General features: G+C 37.1%; 2 pseudogenes; both read right to left on the reverse strand.

The window, feature by feature from the left end:
- Positions 1-10,373: 10,373 nt before the first annotated feature.
- LOC149189665 (ABC transporter G family member 42 pseudogene) lies at positions 10,374-12,018 on the reverse strand (annotated as a pseudogene).
- A 138-nt stretch (positions 12,019-12,156) lies between these two features.
- On the reverse strand, positions 12,157-16,389 carry LOC149189666 (5'-3' exoribonuclease 3 pseudogene; annotated as a pseudogene).
- Between the last annotated feature and the right edge of the window lie 3,340 nt (positions 16,390-19,729).

A 19,729-nucleotide genomic window follows, 5' to 3' on the forward strand; every position in this document is an offset into this window, starting at 1 on the left:
AATTTCTTATTTTCACCCTGTATTTTCTGTATAAGACTGCCAATCAGAGATTGGTTTTCAGGCTTATACAATTTTTTATTTTTTATTTTATTTTTTTATTTTTTAAGAAACAATGAAAAAAACAAAGACTAGGCTGGTGGAGAAGAAGGATTCTTCTTCACCAGCCTTATTGCAGAATTATCTTGAAAGATTTTGAGAAATTCCTCCTTTGAGAGTAGCTTATGATATATCTTCAATCTGTGACCATTCACAATGAGAGGAGTTTGATACTCATCAATGGTTTTGATTCTTACTGCTCCATTGCTAAAGACTTTGTCAATCTCATATGGCCCAAGCCAATGAGTCTGAAATTTACCTTTGAAATCTTTGAACTTGGAATCAAATAGCAATGCCCAATCTCCTTATTGAAACTTTTTCTCCTTGATGTATTTGTCATGCCACTTAGCTCTTTGATATTGAACTAGATCGGTTCTTAAGATTTCTTCTTGTCTGATCTTATCTAGTTCACTCAATTGCTCCATTCTATGCTTTTGAGCTTCTGATAGATCCATTCCCAATTGAACTGCCATCTTGAAGGTTCTAACTTGGAACTCAATGGGGAGTAGAACTTCTTTCCCATAAACAAGGTCATAGGGAGAATGTCCTATTGTGTTCCTCCATGTAATTCTATAGGCCCATAAGGCTTCAGGAAGCCTTTCTGCCCAATCTCTTCTGTGTAGATGAACAGTTTTGGTAATGATGCCTTCAATAACTTTGTTTGTGGACTCTACTTGACCATTTGCTTGCGAATGTTAAGGAGTAGATTTTCTGTGCTTGACCTTGTATTCTTCCATCAACTTCTCCACCAGTTTGGATGTGAATTGACCTCCCTGATCTATCAAAATTTCTCTTGGAACACCAAAGCAAGTAAAAATATCCTCATAAAGAAAACTAACAACTAAGTGCTCAGTAGAGGAAAATAATGCTTTGGCTTCTACCCATTTAGTGACATAATCAGTACATACCAATATATACTTTCTCTGTTTAGATGGTGGATTAATAGGTCCAATAAAGTCTAAAGCCCATTTTTCAAAGGGTTCGATGAGTACCTGTGGTTGTAATGGCATCCCATTTGAGAGGGTAGGTTTCCCTACTCTTTGGCAGTTGTCACATCTTTTGACATATTGTTTTTGCATCTTTGAAGAGGGACCGCCAATAATATCATAAAGAAAGGATTTTATAGGTTGTCCTTTTGTCAACAAAGTATCCGCCGCACGGTTCATCATGACATGCTTTGAGAATATCAGGCATTTCATCTTCCCTAACACATATTCTGATCACAAGATCTGGCCCTGTCTTAAACAATTCATTAGAAATCCATGAATATTTTGGACTCTCCTGAATAATATTTCTTCTTTCACTAGGAAATAAATGTGGAGGTAGTTTCCCTGTAACCAAATAGTTAGCTATATCTACATACCAAGGAGTCTTGGTAGTTACTGCAATTAAATATTCATTAGGAAACTTGTCCTCTACAGGAGAATCTTCTTTAGTATTCTGAATCCTAGACAAGAAACCAACTACTGTGTTTTGTTTCCCTGGTCTATCTAACAAAGTAATATTGAATCCCTATAAAAGTAGGAGCCACTTTGTAACTCTGCCATTAGTAATGGGTTTGTTCATTAGATATCTAATTGCAAAATGATTAGTATGAATAAAAGTTTCATAGCCTGTTATATAATGTCTAAACTTATTGATTTCATGAACAACAGCTAAGAACTCTTTTTCAGTCACAGTATAATTCAGCTCAGTGGGAGTTAAATTCTTACCGATATAGTAAATGGCATAAGGAACTAAATATTTTTTTCCCAACACAGCACCTAGAGCTGTATCTGAAGCATCTGTAGAAATATGGAAAGAAAGTTTCCAATTTGGTCCTCTCAAGATGGGCACTTCAGATATTCTTGTTTTCAAAGCTTCAAATGTTGATTGGCAATGAGGACCCCATTTGAATTCACAGTCTTCTGTAAGTAGTTTAAAGAGTGGAGATGCTATTTTGGTGAAGTTTTCTATAAATCTTCTATAATATCCAGTAAATCCTAGAAAACTTCTAACATCTTTTTGACAATTTGGAATAGGTATCTTGGAGATGACTTCAGCTTTTGATCTATCAACTTTAATCCCATCCCCTGAAATATGATGTCCTAAAACAATACCTTCAGTAAACATCATAAAGCATTTTTCATGGCTTAATGAAAGGTTTGTTTCTTTACATCTTATAAGGAGTTTTTCCAAATTTTCTAATGCCTCTTCAAATGAATTACCATAAACTGTAAAATCATCCATATATACCTCTACACAATCATGGATTAGATAAAAAAAAATTCCTAGTATTACTCTTTGGAATGTTTCAGGTGCATTACATAATCCAAAAGGAAGCACTCGATAAGAAAAAGTTCCCCATGGACAAGTAAATGTGGCCTTATCCTGATCCTCAGGTGCTACATGAATTTGATTATAACCACTAAAACCATCCAGAAATGAAAAGTACTTTTTGTCTGCTAATGTATCTAATACTTGATCGATAAAGGGCAAAGGAAAGTGATCCTTCAAAGTTGCTTTATTCAATTCCCTGTAATCAATGCACACCCTCCATTTACCATTCTTTTTGGGTACTATAACCAAGGTAGAAACCCATCGGCTATTTGAATTTGGGTAAATGAAGTTTATATTGAGTAGCTTTTGGAGTTCTTCTTTCAAAATCTCCCTAAGATTTGGATTCATCCTTCTTTGAAGTTGTCTAATTGGTCTACTGTTTTCCTCAATATAGATATGATGGATGCAAGTCTTAGGGTCAATACCTTTCATATCAGTATACTCCCATGCAAATGCAGTAGAGTGTTTTTGCAAGATTCTGGTTAGTTCTTCCTGTTGTGACTTTTCCAAATTTTTGTTAATATTCAATGTTTTACCTGGAAAAATTCCAACGGTAGAACTACGAAACTCTTCCATAGAGTAAAGGGACATTTGCCTTGATGAAAAATATTCAATATCATAATCTAACTGAAATTGTGTGTGGTAATATTCTGAAGATGTTTCAAAATTTTCTAATGTATTCAAAATTTGACTATCTTCACTAATTTCAGAGATAGTAAAGACAGGTTGTATAATATCTTCATCATTGACGCATTCATTGTCTCCTACTTCTGTGATTGCTTTTGCTGGAGGATACAAATTTAATTTCTTTGTCGAACTACCATTAGAAATGTACATATCCCTAGATCTAAAACTAATGAAAGCATCAGCTGTGGCTAGCCAAGGTCTTTCTAAGATGAGTGGGTGCCCTCCTAGATTACTCTTGGGAGTCAAAATCATGAAGTTTACTGGATATTCCCAAGAATCTAAGGAGACTGAAATATCTTCTAATACACCATCTGGTTTGATTATTGATCTATCTGCAAATTGTAGTAAGGCGGGTGTAAAAAGAAGATTAGGAAGTTTAAGTTGTTCCATAGTCTGTCTACTCATAATATTTATAGCAGCCCCTAAGTCAATCAAAGTATTTGGAATTTCTATCACATTTATTTGTGTCTTGACAATTGGACTACCTGGATCCACACATTTTTGCATAGTAATTTTTCCCATCATGATATCTACAATTTTTCCTACCAAGTGGATTCTTTTTGTATCTCTTGGTTTCCTACCTGGTCTTTTGAAACTAAACTCCTTTATTGTTTTTGCTAGAATAGGAATCTCCCTAATGGCTTGTATCAAGGGAACGTTGATACAGACATTCTTTAATTCATATAGAAAATCATAGTCAGGTAACAAGATTTGTTTTTCCACCCCCTTGTCAATTTGTAATCTTTCAGGGAAAGGAGGCATGGATGAAGATGCAGTTTTCTCAACTATAGGAGTTGTGGGGGTTGACTATTTTTCTTTTTCTTTTTGAATGATTGGGTTTTGAGGAGATGCTTCCTTAGAAACTTTATTGACTCTAAGAGAATCCTCCTCAGAGGCATCTTGCTCTTGAACATCTATAGAAGGTTTTTCTAAAACTCTACTAGATTTGAGTTGAAAATCATTAAGAGGAACAATCATATATGTAGGAAATTATTGTCCTTCTACCATGTAAGCATTATGAGGATTTTTGTTGTTGGGATTTGGTAATGGCTGGGCTGGTAGTTGATTTGTCCTTTGTTGAAATGGAAGCAAGAGTTGAGAATTTCGATTTGTTGAGAAGGTTGTTGTTGTGGAAATGACAATGAAAGTTGTGGGTTTTTAATTGGAAGTTGTGTATTTTGTTGATGATTTTGAAAAGATAGAGGATATTGATAAAATTGAGCAAATCTCCCATAAGGATTTTGCACCCCTTGTGTCCATGATTGGTATGGATTTTGAGGTTGGGGCCAAGGTTATTACCAAGAATTCCAATTTGGAAGGAGCTAAAAATTCATAGGATTATTAAATCCTTGATTTTGTTTCCCTTGCCAAGGTCTTCTTGAAACAAAACAAAGGGATTCTATTGCATTTGGATCTTCCTAAAAGACGGCTTTGAGCCAAGGAATTGAAGGACAATCCTTGGTCTCATGACTTTCTGAGTAAATCATACATGTTTCTACAACTTTTGCATCCAAGGGGCATTCCCTTAGAGCATTTTTCTTTCTACATTTTGGGCAAAAGATGGCCAAGGCATTGGCTTATGCTTTCTACTTGTTTTGAATTTTAAGGGTGTCCAGTTGTTCACTAAGGCTCCCTAGAATATCAATTTTGAACTCATCAAGCATATTGCCAATCTCTACCCTACTTACTGATCCAGTTGCAGATTTGTTTGTTCTAATAAGAGAAGGATCTCTAGGCCCTTTCCCAGTTTTAGATTTTCCCCTTGAGAGACAGACACATAGTTCTGCTATGTCATGAATTGGAAGTGGAGAAATTTCTCCCTTCCCCATCATGTTTAAAATATCTATCCATTCATCTCTAATGGCTTTCAATAGGAGGGCTTTCAAGGTTTCCTCATATAAATTACTCATTGTCGCTCTCTTTAAGTCGTATTGAAATCTTTCAAGTAAATCTTCCAAGTTCTCATCTTCTTTTTGCATCATTTTGAATACCTCATCCTTATGATTAGTGGGCATACAGTAATCCAGATATCTATCCAAAAATGTTTGTTTCATTTCATTCCAAGTTCTAATAGATTGAGTGACTAATCCCATGAACCATTTCAAATTATCTCCTTTCAGTGTTGAAGGAAAGAGTTTGAGTTTTTGAGAGTCTTCCATATAGTCATACATTCGACACAAGACTTCAAACTCAAATAGAAATGTTTCTGGATCCTCACTTCGCAACCCATAGAATTTTTGGAGGACAGATGGTGAAATGTTTTTCATTGTTATATGGGTTTCCTCATCAGCTATAGGGAATCAAAATGAGTTATCTCCTTCCCTATTTCCCCCATTATTACCTCTACCTCCTCCATTGTTACCTCCATTATTTCCTCTTCCTCTACCTCTACCCCCTCCTCCAAATCCATCTATTTCTTCTGTCATGATAGTTTCCTCGATCTCTTCTGGTTATTCTATTATTGGTTGATGAGAGAGAGTTTCTCCCTTTCCTTCTTCTTCAAGTGACTCTAATTCTTTGATTATAATATGTTCCCCTGTAGAAGTGAAGAAAGGTTCTTCTCCTAGATCAGATTTAGTAGATAGTGTGGGAGAATATTCTAATTCAGCTACTGCCCCTTGAATTCTAGGAATCCTAAGGCTGGAAGTATGAGTCTAGGATGGAGGTTTATCTTGTCTATACCTTGAAGTAACTGGAGTTGTGAAAATTGAACTTTTGGCCCTAGCTATAAACCTTCCCCTAGAATCTCTTGCTCTATGCATGTCATTTTTATTTTTATTTTTTTAGTCAAGCTAATAATTCTCTTTCTGATCTTCCAAATCACACTAGGTGCAAGAAGAGAGCATAATCAAGAAATTATTGAACTAATAACTCTCTTTTCTGATCCTCAAGATCACACTAGGTGCAAGAGGAAAGCATACTTCAAGAAGTTATCCATTTTTCCCTTTTTCTTTATGTAAGATATCGGCTACCTAGTAACACTTCCCCGGTAGCGACGTCAAAAATGTTTAGTCAATATAGTATTTCCTAAATTGCTACATTAATTATCAATCTGGGAGTCATAAACTAATGACGTGTGGTGCACTATATGTGCAAGACAACCTCTTTCTTACTTTTTTATTGTTTTCAATTTTATTTTGTTTTGGAGTTTAGTCTTTGTTTGTTTCCTAATGCAAATGGAAATCCTATCCCTAAGTTTTAAGAATGCTTTAGAAGGCAAGTATGGATATAGATTTAAGACAGGGTTTTATGTCCCTTATGATAACTTCCAAAGCTTAACACTTCAAAGGATCTCAAAACATACTAGTGATAAAATTAGTACTTGAACAGGAATGTAAATGTGCAGCTATTCAAATCAAACAAATGATGAAATATGATGCGTCCCTCCCCCCTCCCTCTTCTTTCTATTTTTCTTTTTCTTTGTGCACGTTAGTCCTATAACGTTACGTGGGGTGTGAAAGCACTTGAGCCCTCGTGGCAGCTTACGGAATGCATTTTTGCTTCTGGTAATGCTCAGCATATGCAATGTAACTTTTTATTTTTTCTTAATAAAAAGTTTGCTTTTTCTTCGGAAAAAAAAAAAAATGATGAAATACTGATCATGAAATCATTGTCTCTACTACTCATCTAAAAACAAAAATAAAATTTAAACTATTGCACTCAAAAAAACCAAAAACTGCAGACTAATGAAAGTAAGATCAATTGACTTCACTTATAATCCGATAGCTCTGGAGATAATGTCAAATAACATGAAGAATTGATATCTAAATTACCTACTTGCAAATGAAAGTAAATTCAAGTCACTTCACTTATAATCTGATAGCTCGCCAAGTATCTTTTCGGGGTTAAGCCATGGCTCTGGAGATAACATCAAAAACCTGATATCTAATTGTAGAAACAAAAGTAAAATAAATCACTTCACTCATAATCCGATAGCTCGCCAAGTAGATTTTCAGGGTTAAGCCATGGCTCTGGAGATAACATCAAATGTCATGAAGAACATGAGATCTAATTGCAGAAACGAAAGTAAAATCAAATCACTTCACTCATAATCTGATAGCTCACCAAGTAGCTTTTCGGGGTTAAGCCATGGCTCTGGAGATAACGTCAAATGATATGAAGAATTTGATATCTAAACTAGCTAACAACAACAAATAAATAAGACTGAAATCAAAGCATAACTGAAATTGAAAAGCTAAAAAAAATAAAGTTAACAGAGAGGCCAATCTCATGTCACTATTTGATGCAAAAAATTATATGAAAATGCTCGAGCATAACCTATCCTGAAACACACTGATCAGTGTTAGAAAAAATATACAATGCTGGAAAATAATGTATAGGAATGAAACATTAACATCATAAATGAATTATGAAATATAGACAAGTCAACAAGCTATGAAATATTTACAATGGAAATAAGAAAACAATGCATTAAAACTTTACAGAAATAAAGAAGCAAAACCTCAGCCAGCAGGGGTCCTCTGCATGGCCTTGGTTAACACGCTGTCAATCCGAAATTACGCTCAAATAGTCATAAGAAACAAAGTCTTTATATTGCAGAACAGAGGAAGTATCCTCTCGTTACAACAACAGGACTAATGCTATGGCAACATTATATAAACTAATAGCAAGGCTATCTCAAAAAACTAGCTACATGCGTTTGCAAATGTCTTATTTATAGAGGAAATTACATAACTATTTTTCTATGAGAAACCTTTAGCAGAGGACACGTAAAAGGACAGAACCCATGAGCTTAGCTTCTTGGTTGCCATGATCATTCAATCTACAAAAGGTGGATGTTGGATTTGCATTGTGGAGATGTTCTAAAACTTTCAAAAGGGATCCATGGACTTAGGAATGGTCTTGGAACTTTCACGTGCTGAAAACGGAGACTTGTTTGCTGTAGGACCCCTTGTTTTACCTTCATTTAACCAAGGCTTTCCTTTATGAATTTGGCTGAACGGATAGGACCTGGTCCATGTCCAGAGCATTCCTGAATTTCCCACATGCCTCGTTTTACTTGCCGACACCTATAACCTATAGATCAATAAATACAACTGCAGAATCACCAATTAGCTGCAGAAAGTGGTTGCATTCCACATCTGATGAGAAAAATCTAAGTCAAATAGGAAACACAAAAATATAGTTAGAAAACAACTTAAATGCACTCTTAGAATCAATATGTAATGATATTTGATAGCTAATGAGGCACTGGTGAGGGGAAAAAGGTCTAAGAAAGTATGTAGAAGAGAGGTAGTTTTACGGCTCAACAAAAACTATTCTTGTTTGCATGATTTTTGGGTAAATGTAATTGTTTTATGTAGTGAAAATGTTTCAAAAGTAAAAAGAGATTTCATAGACAACAACTTCCTTCCAACTTCATCAACCCATGGTCCTCATTTTCTTTCACTAAAACCCTCACCAATTTCATCATTTTACAAGGAAACTTCTCCAACCTTGTTGAGAAAATCCAGCCATCTCCCGACTTTGGTTTTGAGTTCTGAAGTAGTCCTAGGAAATTCCCTTACCACATTCCAACCACCAACCACCTTCCCTAAGCCTTCCATCATCTTCAACACCCATCCTTTTTCTCTCGGTTGTATCTTGTAGAAATACAGGGGATCCTATAGGTTTTCAGGACATCCTGTAGAACGCATTAGGACATCATCGAGGTTTTATAGTAGTGGCTTGTTTTGAGGCCGAATTGAGGAAAAAGCCTCTAGGAAGCTATAAAAGGAGCCCTATTGGTCTCCCCAACCTTCTAACCATTAACCATCATCCCTAATCCACCTACCACACCACCAAAAGAGATTAGCGTTCACACTTTCACATAAAAAAGGACAAAAAGAAAAATAGATTTATTTTACTCATTTATGTTAGCACTCGAATCTGCCTCAGGCTGAAGGAAGGCAGGTTCAAGGCAACATCAAACCAAGCTCAGCCTCGTAGCTAGCCCTACGAGGACAGGAGAGGGCTCTCTCTGGGTAAATCTCGATAAAATGATCAATAGAGTCCGAGATGACTTAAAATGGGAACTGATTTAGGCTAGTAAAATGAATTTGAATGAGGGATATTTGATTTAATGACTAAGTTTTTGGGCTGCATGGGACAAGGACAGCATGGGCAGAGATTTAACCAAAGGCACAAGATATTTCATAAGGCGAGATAAGCCTGAGGTTTTAGCAATCGAATTGAATTTAAATGGGGTGAAAAGACTGTTTAAGAAAGCTGAAAAGGGCATTAATGTATGAATCCTTTCCAGGCAGAAGAAAACACATAAATATTGAACACTTCCTCAAGGCAGAGCAATGACTAAATTCTACCTTTCTCACTTAAAAGTATTCAACTGGAAATGATCATGAATGAAATGCAAAACATCACAGGATACATATGAAACAGAGAGAAAAACACATGCCAAAACTCATACCACAAGAATCTTATAAACCAGAGCTGCACCATTTAATTATTTCTCTGTCAATCTGTACAGCCAAATGCTAAGTTATTCCTCCACCATTTCCCAGAACTCAGAACCATTTACACATAATTTTCATACAATAAATAGACTCAGGAATGAGAAAACAGATCGATTGGGAGTAGGGAGCTGGAAAACCAATCGAAGAAGATATGAACATAGTTGTCCATTTGTGCTGGGGACAGAGCAACGTTACATTATTCCTTTGAAAATCTCTGATGACCAATGGAGAGGTGGCATCTGTAGATATAAATCCCTTTGATTTGTAATTGTAGTTAAAAATAGACCGTCGGTTCCTGTTTCTCTGCTATCACAAGTGTTTTTGTTTTAAATGTAGGTGTTCAATCTGTGACTGTTTGCTTTTCATTTACCTGGGCCTTTTGAATAAAACTAATTTTTTAATAAAAATAGCCTTTAAACTAAAATTCTGCCTTGAATAAAGGGAACCACCATTTCCAGCAGGAATATAGCCTACTATGCCAGATGTAAGAGCATATATAACAACGATAGGGATGCTTGCATGTCTACCTGCTGAAAGAAAGTAACATCTGGCAGCATCCTTGGACAATCCACTGCGATCTACTATTTCTCAGCTTCAGTGCACTCTGCATTTGTCATTTGAATGAAAACCAACCTTTCAATAAATGCGTCTTTGAATGAATACTTTTCCAAAAAATCCATCGGTGACATGAATTTGATTGCCATAAGAATGCCGACATTCCACCTGTACATCCCGCAGTAATTGAAGTCTATCTTCAGCCACTCATTGTCCCCTCATTTCATACAAACGAATGCTGAATTAGTTAGCCAAACCATTCAAGTAAGAGAATCCACAAAAATTGACAATAGCCGGATCACATAATACACTAGTCTCATTGCTCAAGTTCCATGCATGGGGCTTGTCAACGAAGTATTTGACATTTTCAAAAGACATGGCTAGTGGTTGAAATGGAAGAATCATTCCTCGCTTTGGAGCAACTCCTGTTGCATCCTCCAAAGCCGACTCATTATTGCCTGTCAGATTAGCTGATCGGATCCTAATTTGTCTCATCTGCATTTTGGAAGTATTATTGGCAACTGCAAAAGACAGAGAACGTGAGAACGATCTTCTTGACCTTGATGATCTTGTATTGAGCCCTTGTTCTGTACCATTCTGTTGGGATTGCGTTACTTTATAAGCTCCGTCAGAAATGACATCTTGAGGTTTCCCAAGAGGATTTAGATATGCAAGAGCCATGTTAAACAACACGTTGAAGAGTAATGAAAATCCCAACAAAGCACCCACTCCTATCCAATACCAATATGCATGTATAAACATGTTATGATGCTTTAGCGCAGTCAGGCCAAGATTCGTGGCATTGTCTGCATTAGTCTTCCATCTAGGAGCAAGCATCTCATTCGCAGAGATCGCATTCTCTACATACATCAAAGGGGAGCTCCAGTAGCCCCATCTCCACCAATAAGGAATTCTATCTCTAGGAAGAATGAATCCTCCAAGCATGAATATGATAAGAAGAGATAAAGATCCTCTAGTATTAGCTATGACGATTGTTCTGCAAATTCATGCTATAAAGCAGAACAAGGATGATGCCATATGATGAAGTAGGAAGATGAGAAGATATTGGCCAAAAAACCTGCTAGCTTCAGGGGTAAACCCAATGGTATAGTAAGTCATCACCACCCAAATTCTAGCTTCCAATAATGACATCGGAATTCTCGGTATAAAAGTAGGAATAGTGAAAGCCCATGCAGGGTAGAAGAGAAGATCCCGCTGCTTGAAGAACACTGGGAGCCTAAAATTGTCATGGGAAATTCTGTAAATCCATTGAACAAGTTCATCATGATGCCAAAAAAGAGTGCTCCAAGGTACATATTTGCATCACTTAAGTTTTATGGTGCATTTCAGTCCTCAAGAATACAATGGCTCCAATGAAGGCAACAATCATAATCTGTACAATTCTAAAGACGTAAACAAAGGAATTCCGCTTGACAAGAAGCCATTCTCTTGCATAGCAGGCCTTGAAGATCTCTATTTTGAGGACAGGGCTCCTATTGAATACCAAAGCTGCTCTGTGACTTCTGTTCTTAGCATAAGGGACTAATAACTCGTTTTCCAAATCCAAACCTGCATTAAACTGCTTGAATCTAAATACAAATTCCTTGACAGGGACATAGCGATAAGGCCGGCTTTTGTCTGCCCAGTATTGTTCTTGATATTTCTTAGATGTAACCTCTTGTAGCAAGTCTGTGGTGCCCTTTCTTTCAGGACATTTGAATCCACAACTTTCAAAAAATTCCAGCACATTCTCCCTACTGGGGCACACATCGGAAGTTGTTCGACTTGTTTCTTTAAAATCAAACTGCTGTAGAAAAGTGTCTTTAAATAGCGCGAGGAATCTTGGATTTCGTTTTTGGTTTGATAATTTGGAAGCGAACCATGTCATTGGTAATCACATTCCAAAAGATTACTGCGAGCAAAAATGCCTTTGTTTGTGGTATGCCATTATGGAATCGATTTTTGAATAATGCATTGTCACATGTATTGAAGACTTGTGTCATGCTATCCTGATATAAGTGGGAATTTATTCTGCCATTTTGCTACTGAATGTCCTTTTGTCCTTGGTAACCATAGTACTCATCAATAGGGACACCAGACTGGAACTGATGGTGTGAAGAACTACCATAGCTATGACAATGATTCTGATTGTCATTATATCTTTCACCATATCTATTGAAAGCAGATACAACATAACCTTGCTCATTACTCTGACTGCCATTATACACTCTACTGTTATATTTTTGAGAGCTATATGAAGGATATCCATGTTCATATCCAAGATTATCATCTCATTTTGGATATGAATTAGGACTATAAATCATGTTCGTACCTCCCCCAGTACGAGCTTCATCAATAAAAGGCAATTTTGCAACACCCTGCCAAGCAAAGCGTTTACCATCATGTCTATCTCAAAGTCAGTAGAATAAAAATCAATAATAGGTGAGTTTGGATCAGTCATCAAGGGTCTATAATGTTCAGGAAGAGCATTTGCACTTGCAGCTGGAAGAGTTCCCATGAGCTAATTGAATGGTTTGAATGGCTTCCCTAGTTCAAAGCTTATCTCCAACCGATCCATATCCCTCAGATCAGATGCAAACGAAGCATAGTGATATGGATAAAACCATTGCCACGAACATACACCTTGGTAGAAATAACGCATAAACCACCACAATCCTTCAGTGTATTTCAAAACAACATCTTTTCTAACTTCATTAATTTCTTCTGGAGTGTGGGCCATAAAATTTTCATTGTAATACCTTTGTTTCCACCCAGGCTCTCCTAGTTTAACCTCATCCCCTTCTGGTGCATCACAATTGAAAAGATCTAATTTTTCTTTAAGTACATTCTTCAGCTTCAGTTTGAATCCCTCTGTTATCACCAAAATAGGACCCTGATAGGCTGCTGATCAGACTATCTCAGTGTAACTATTTCAAACCAATATTTTAGCTAAGGCTTAGCCTCCTCAGCCTGAGAGGGCTCTCTCAAAGGGTTAATGATTTAGATTAAAGATATGAATAGATGGCTAACTCTATGGTTTGTAATTGTATATGTTTATAGGTTGAAAGATGAAGGCTGGCTACCATTGGGCTATGGAGTCAAAGTATGTTTCAGTACCACAACAAGATCAGCTTAACATGAAGTCAGGGCATTCAGCATTTGAATATTCAGAACACAACACACATATGGAACCACAGCTCGTAAGTGCACACAGGAAGTCAGAGCACAATCAGTGAATTCTGAGTGATTGTACACCTATGCAACTGTAAACAAAACTAAGGAAAGGACAACACACATTCTGAATATAAGAAATCCTTCATGAATCCTGAGTAGTGAAGCCAAAGCATTCTACCTAGCATGGAAGTCAAGGCATTATAGAGTTCGAGTGTAGAAATGACAATACAAAACAGTGAAACATAGTATGTTTATCTATGAAGGAAGTCAGAGCATCAGTGATGAATTCTGAGTATCATAAGTAAATACCACTGCAATGTAAGTATTGGAAGATGCCATCATAACAAGAACATACAAGAACTCTTCATGAATCTTGAGTTGTCTAAGTAGAAATATGCATTAGGTTAAAAATATACACAGTCTGCACATAGAGCAGCAGCTGAGCCAAAAAGTCTCCAACCCTTTGCTAATTCGACCTCTTGCTCTATATAAAGCATTTAAAATTAGTATTCCATCATCTCTCATCAAGATAATTCGAATTTGCCATCAGTGACACCTATTCTAACCATAAAACAAATCATTAATTAGAACTAGCTGTTAACTAGGAGTGCTAGTGACCTAATACAACTAGGAGTGTAACTCCTTATTATGACTAAAAAAACCTTATCTAAACATTTAAAACATTCTTTGACACCTAAGACTCCATGAATTCGAATTTGATGAAGCCTCCCACGTGGTCATCTGACTGCTGAAGACAAACCCTAGAAATTAGGGAACATGTTTCCTTGTTTTTAGGTTTAGAATCCCTGAAAATGGCACGTGGGACAGAGCCTTTATCTCCTCATCCATGACACATTTTACGAAACTGAAGGAGGTTTTTGTAGCCCATGTTGTCTAGAACAAAAAAATCTCCTGGTTTTTTAAAACATTCCTCCAGCTGTTCAGAATCTGTCCTTGAAAAACACGTGTCAAACAGGAAACTGTCCCTTGCTTTGTTCTGGCTGAACAATAGGACTTGGGACAGAGGTCATAACTTATCGTACAAAATGTATTTGAAAAAAATGAATGAGGTTTTTGTGAAAAAATCCATGCTGAACAAAAACCTCTTTTGGTTTTTTGAAACACTACTCCAGCTGCCCAGAATCGATCCTTGAAGAACATGTGTAAAACAGGAAATTTTGATTCTTTGAAAAACTGCACCTACAGCAGTTTTGTAGCGCAACTTTGATCACCTGTTTCTCCCAGATCATAATGAATTTGAGGAAACTGAAGGAGGCTTTTTTGAATCAGTCCATGCTGAAAAAAAACCTCTCTTGGTTTTTTGAAACATCATTCCTACCGCCCAAAATAAGTCTTTGAAAAACAGTTGTCAAACAAGAGATGAAAAACTGCACCTACAGCAGTTTCGTAGCGCAACTTTGGTCACCCTTTTCTCCCAGATCATAATCGATTTGAAGAAAGTGGAAGAGGTTTTTGCACTTTAGTATCTTAGGAATGAAAACCTGTTTCACTTTTCAGAGAGTAGTTTTCCACTGCTCAGAAACTCTTATAGAAGTTGACTAGTAAAAACAAGGAAACAAAACTCCTCCTTTTTAGAGTTTCATTCTTATGTTCATCTTCGAATCCTTCTGCTGACCATGCTGTCTCTTTAACCACATGAAATGCATTAAATCAACCATATACCCTGCTCAAATACTTGTTCTAAGACAAAAATTCTTTAATGGCGCCTGGAGCATTATGAATCAATACTAACTATGAGATAATGACCATTTTCATAACATAGAGTTTAGAGTTCATGAATGTCCTTCCTGTCCTTGTTTTGCCTTTGCTTGATGTTTATACCTTGTAAGTAATCCCTTTCAGCTGCCCATCCTCAAAAAGATATCCTTTTGCCTTACAAAAATGATCCATCAAATCACAATATGCAGCTACAGCAGTTTCGTAGCGCGCTACAAAACTACTGTGCATTAGGCATCACTTACAGCAGTTTCGTAGCACGCTACGAAACTGCTGTGTAATTTCAAAACACAGCTTTAAGACCAAAAGTTAACCTTTTTGAGTCTTTCTTTTTCTTGAAATGGCTTTCTCCACATGTCATGAAGCTTGTTCAAAATTGAATATAATAAACACCATTCTTCAAGGAAAACTTTCAAAATGTAATCTATATCAAAATTTAGGATTACCTTACATGCCTTGCTTGAGCCTTCAAAGAACTCTGATGTATGCTGACCCTGAGTTTTCCAAGTGCTTCTTATGCATGAAAGGAGTATGAGAATAACCAAGACCAATTCACCCTTACCTTGCCCTTTTCCTTTGAAATCTTTTCAGTGATAACACCCTCCAAGTCATTTTTTTCCTCTCTTTTCAATTCTGCATGAACCTCCTCTTCAGCTCTAACAATGGCTGTAGCAACACTATTGTGCTTCTTGCTAACCCATGTCAGCTTTGTTGCATGAACCAAGTGATCTGCCCGGCAGATAGTTTGAGCAGCCAGATGACCACTATTTGATTGCTCCACCTGATATGGTGATAGTTGAGGACCAAATGCTAAACGTGCTTTATGATAAGGCATCACTGGAACTAAGAATTTAGAATTGATTTTGGGATCCATATTATCTCCATTCCTTTTTTGAGCCTTCTCGTGCTTGACTCTTTCCATCTGGCGCTAATGTAGGTGAGACCGCTTTTGAAATATTTTATCCTCATAGGACCCAATAGCTTGAATAAAATGCTCCACTCGCTTCAAAATTGCCTCTCCTGAATCTGTCAAATAACCACCCATTGCCTTGAACTCTTTCTTGTACACCACCATCAGCAAGTTAATTGCCCCCTCACGGATTTCCAATGTAGACATGTGTGGTAGGAAATCATTGCCGACAAAGAAACAAATAAAGATAAAATCATCAACAGGCCGTTCAAAGTCTATCTGAAATGGAGGGGTTGGTATCCTCAAGTCATACTCTAAGTATTCTCGCAAAGTCCAAATGTTGAGAAACTGATATGGTTTTTTGGGAATAGAGCTCCCTTCCTCGCCCTTCTCATCAAACTCTCCAGTAAGTAGAGCAATGGATGCTTCGTTCGACATCATACGCAGATGTTCAACTATTCTTCAATGTACTGTTTTATCATGGACCACATCTACATAAGCAACTCGACGTTTAAATACCCGCAAAGCAGACATGAAACGAAGATCGCCTCAGTCATTCACCATGCGCTAAAGAAATGATAATTTCCCCTCAGATTGTCCGTAGGTAACACCCTGATCTCCCATAAAACCGACTTGTAGCAGAAAATTTGAGTCATTTCGAAAATTTGAGGAAGAAATGGTGAAAAAATTCTTTGGAGGCTCTGTGCGCCGTGCGGCAGGCCCAGTGCGCCGCACGTCCTGGATGTGCCGCGCCAGAGGAAAAATACATGGTGAATCCACGCTCAATGCACCGCACGCCCTATGTGCGCTGCACCAGTCATCCTATGCGCCGCGCTGGCCAATTTCATCCTTGGTTCTTTTGTTTTCTTCATTTAGATGGGCCATTTAATTTGCAGGTCCTTTGCCCTATTTTCAACAGACTCATACAACTTCGGGGTTTGTTGATACTAAAAAATCATGGTGCCATTTTCTGCTTGTGATTTTAAAACAGCCTACCGCAAGTTCTGGATTTCTTCATTGGCGTTTTGCAACTACTGGACCCCTGTCATAACCTATAACCTAAGATTGTGATTCTCATGATGAAACTTGAAAAGTTCTTCTTGTAAATTAGCAAGGGCTTGCCCATTATTTCTGTGTTCAGGAGTAGAGCATTCATACTGAAGTTTCTGTCTGGATGTTTTGTCTCTCTGATTCCAATTTTTCTTCCAAGCTCAGAATTTTTAAGACAAGTTTATCATTCTCTTGAGTTTCAGATTTTGGCTTTTGACTCAAAGCTTTTCCTTCCTCAATATGTTCATTTTTTTGCTTCTTCAGTATGCGCAATTTACCCTCAAGTTCACTGATTCGTGCAACATGTGATGATGAATCCTTATTGAGCTTGTGGTTCTCTTCTTGAACATGTTGCAGTTCTTCTTGAATTTTTAATAGTTGTTCCTCAACAACCCTGAATTGCTCAGAACCTTTCTCATAGTCTCCTTTCAACATTTCCTTCTCTGACCTTCTTTCGCTGAAATGGTGGTTCTTCTGTTGATCGTTTTGCAAGGATAGGAGCTATTGATCCTAGCAAGATGGGCAGGGCTGCCTAAAGAACTGTAAAACCTTATCAATCATGTATTAAACAAACATAATGATTTCTTCTTCAAAACAGAGTTTGAAGAAGAAATGTCCTTCGGCATTATTAATAATGAGAATCTTGAAGTGAAACCTTATTGAAACTCCCTTTGGCCTGCAAGTGTTATTTGACACTTCTGGAGACAAAACCCTGGAATCAAGAATTAAAATGACTCTTTTTTACCAAAATGGCATTTGGTGACTGCAAATGACGAGAAATGAACCTTGGTGAATTTGAATCTGACAACGGACTGACAAGACTGAGTCTAACATTGGCTCCAATTGGGATGGTAGCTTCTGCTCCGTGGAGGCGCCAAGAACAGCAGATCTCTGGAAGAGCTAGACAGTTCCTTCGTCTGTTGGGCTATGGAGTCCATTATTCCGACAACCCAACATGACTCAATTTCCTGATTGAAACTTGACTCAAACTAACTCAATGTGAACTGACATGACTTAAAAACTTGACTCTAACAAACTAACTCAAAATGGCAAAGACCTGGACTTAAAACTTAAAGCTTGGTGGTAGTACATGGCCACTTGTGTTTCTTACAAGACCATATATCCTCAAACTATATCAAAATGCCAATGTAACCAATCAATAAGATGGCTTCTTGACTGATTCTTCCTATCAGATCTTTTGGTCAACAGTAGATGCTTGTAACTGGGTCTCCAAAAACATAGTCGACCATGATCTCCTTCATCATTGAATATTGCAATAATCACCTTCACTGCTGACTGCAACAAATCTGCCATTGGATCCTGAAAAACATGAAGTCTTTCCTCCTGCTGAAGAAACCAGGTGTCCTTTGCTTCAAATTTTGATCTTCCTTCATCATGTACTTCAGTAAAAGTATGCTCCTGGGCTTCAAAAAACTTTGAATGGGTAGATGAGCAGATATCTTCTTGGAAAAACATTTCAACACGTGAAACATATGAAGAAGAATCTGAATGGAAATCTTGAATGTTTTGATCTTCTGTGGTGTGAATGTACTGTAGGTCATCTTCATATGATATGACAGCCAGGTTTTCATGTTCCTTATTACATTCATTAATCATAAGAAAATAAACTTCATCTGATTCTTGAAGTGCACAAAAGACATTTCTACCATCTACTAAAGATTCATCCAAAGGAAATTTTTCACTTACTTGAACGAAGGTATCCTCTTGCTGTTAATGAATTGACTGGATTACCATGGTAGGAAGGTTGTGCTCTGAGGAGATGAGGGCAGTTAGGCTTGTAACTCTATCTTCTTCATTTGAGGTAGCCTCAATAATGCAATTCTCTTCTATGAGATCCGGAACAACATATTTTTCTTCATCACAATCCGTTTTTCGATCTGGTTTATCATCATAATTTTTGGAGATTAGAACATCATTTTCCTGTGTATCCTCATTTATTTCAACCAGATCTGAAATAGGACTTCCTTTTTCATCATTTTCAATCATATGGAAATCTTTAACCCGTTGATTTTGATCCTGCTGCAAAGTTTCCTCTAAGAGTTCTGTAGACTGCTGAAACGGATTTTCATACAATGCTTCCATGATTTCTTCGTCCATAAAATTGTCATCCTCATAGTATTTTTCAAGGTTCTCAATAAAACCATAAGCATGCTTGCAACAATCCTGAACTAAATTTAATGATGGAGAAGATTCTTTATACTTCTCAAAGAATATTGAATGAAAATCCTTTAGACAATAAATGGAAGCAGGTGGCAAACTTTCATACCAAGATCGGGATTCATCTTCCAGGGTAGCCATAAACATTTTCATCAAACAATCTTCAGGAAAATTGATCTTTAATATATACACATGAATGTGAAATTTCACCAGATGAAGAGTAGCGTCATTACCTTCCACATTTATGAACATAGGCAAATTCTTTGACCAATCTACCTTGGGCATTTTATTTGGAAAACCTGGGATGTGATATCGGCTCATGGGAGCATATCTTCTTGCAATCCGATTCATCTTGAAAATCTTACTGCTACTGATCTCTCTGCAGTGGACTCACCATGAAGCACCGATTGCTGGATTCTTCAATGAATGGAGTCACCAGGTGAATGAGGAGTTGCCATGTGAATGATTTCAGTCGTCTTCTTATGTCTGATCGTTGTTCACCATCAACAATTAGATCGGAACTTGAGATATGAACTGGGGCAAGACAATC

This window comes from Pinus tabuliformis, chromosome 3_1 (genome assembly GCF_031772625.1).
Source record: "Pinus tabuliformis cultivar Carrire ecotype Pingquan chromosome 3_1, CPIR1, whole genome shotgun sequence".
NCBI classification, from domain to species: Eukaryota; Viridiplantae; Streptophyta; class Pinopsida; order Pinales; family Pinaceae; genus Pinus; species Pinus tabuliformis.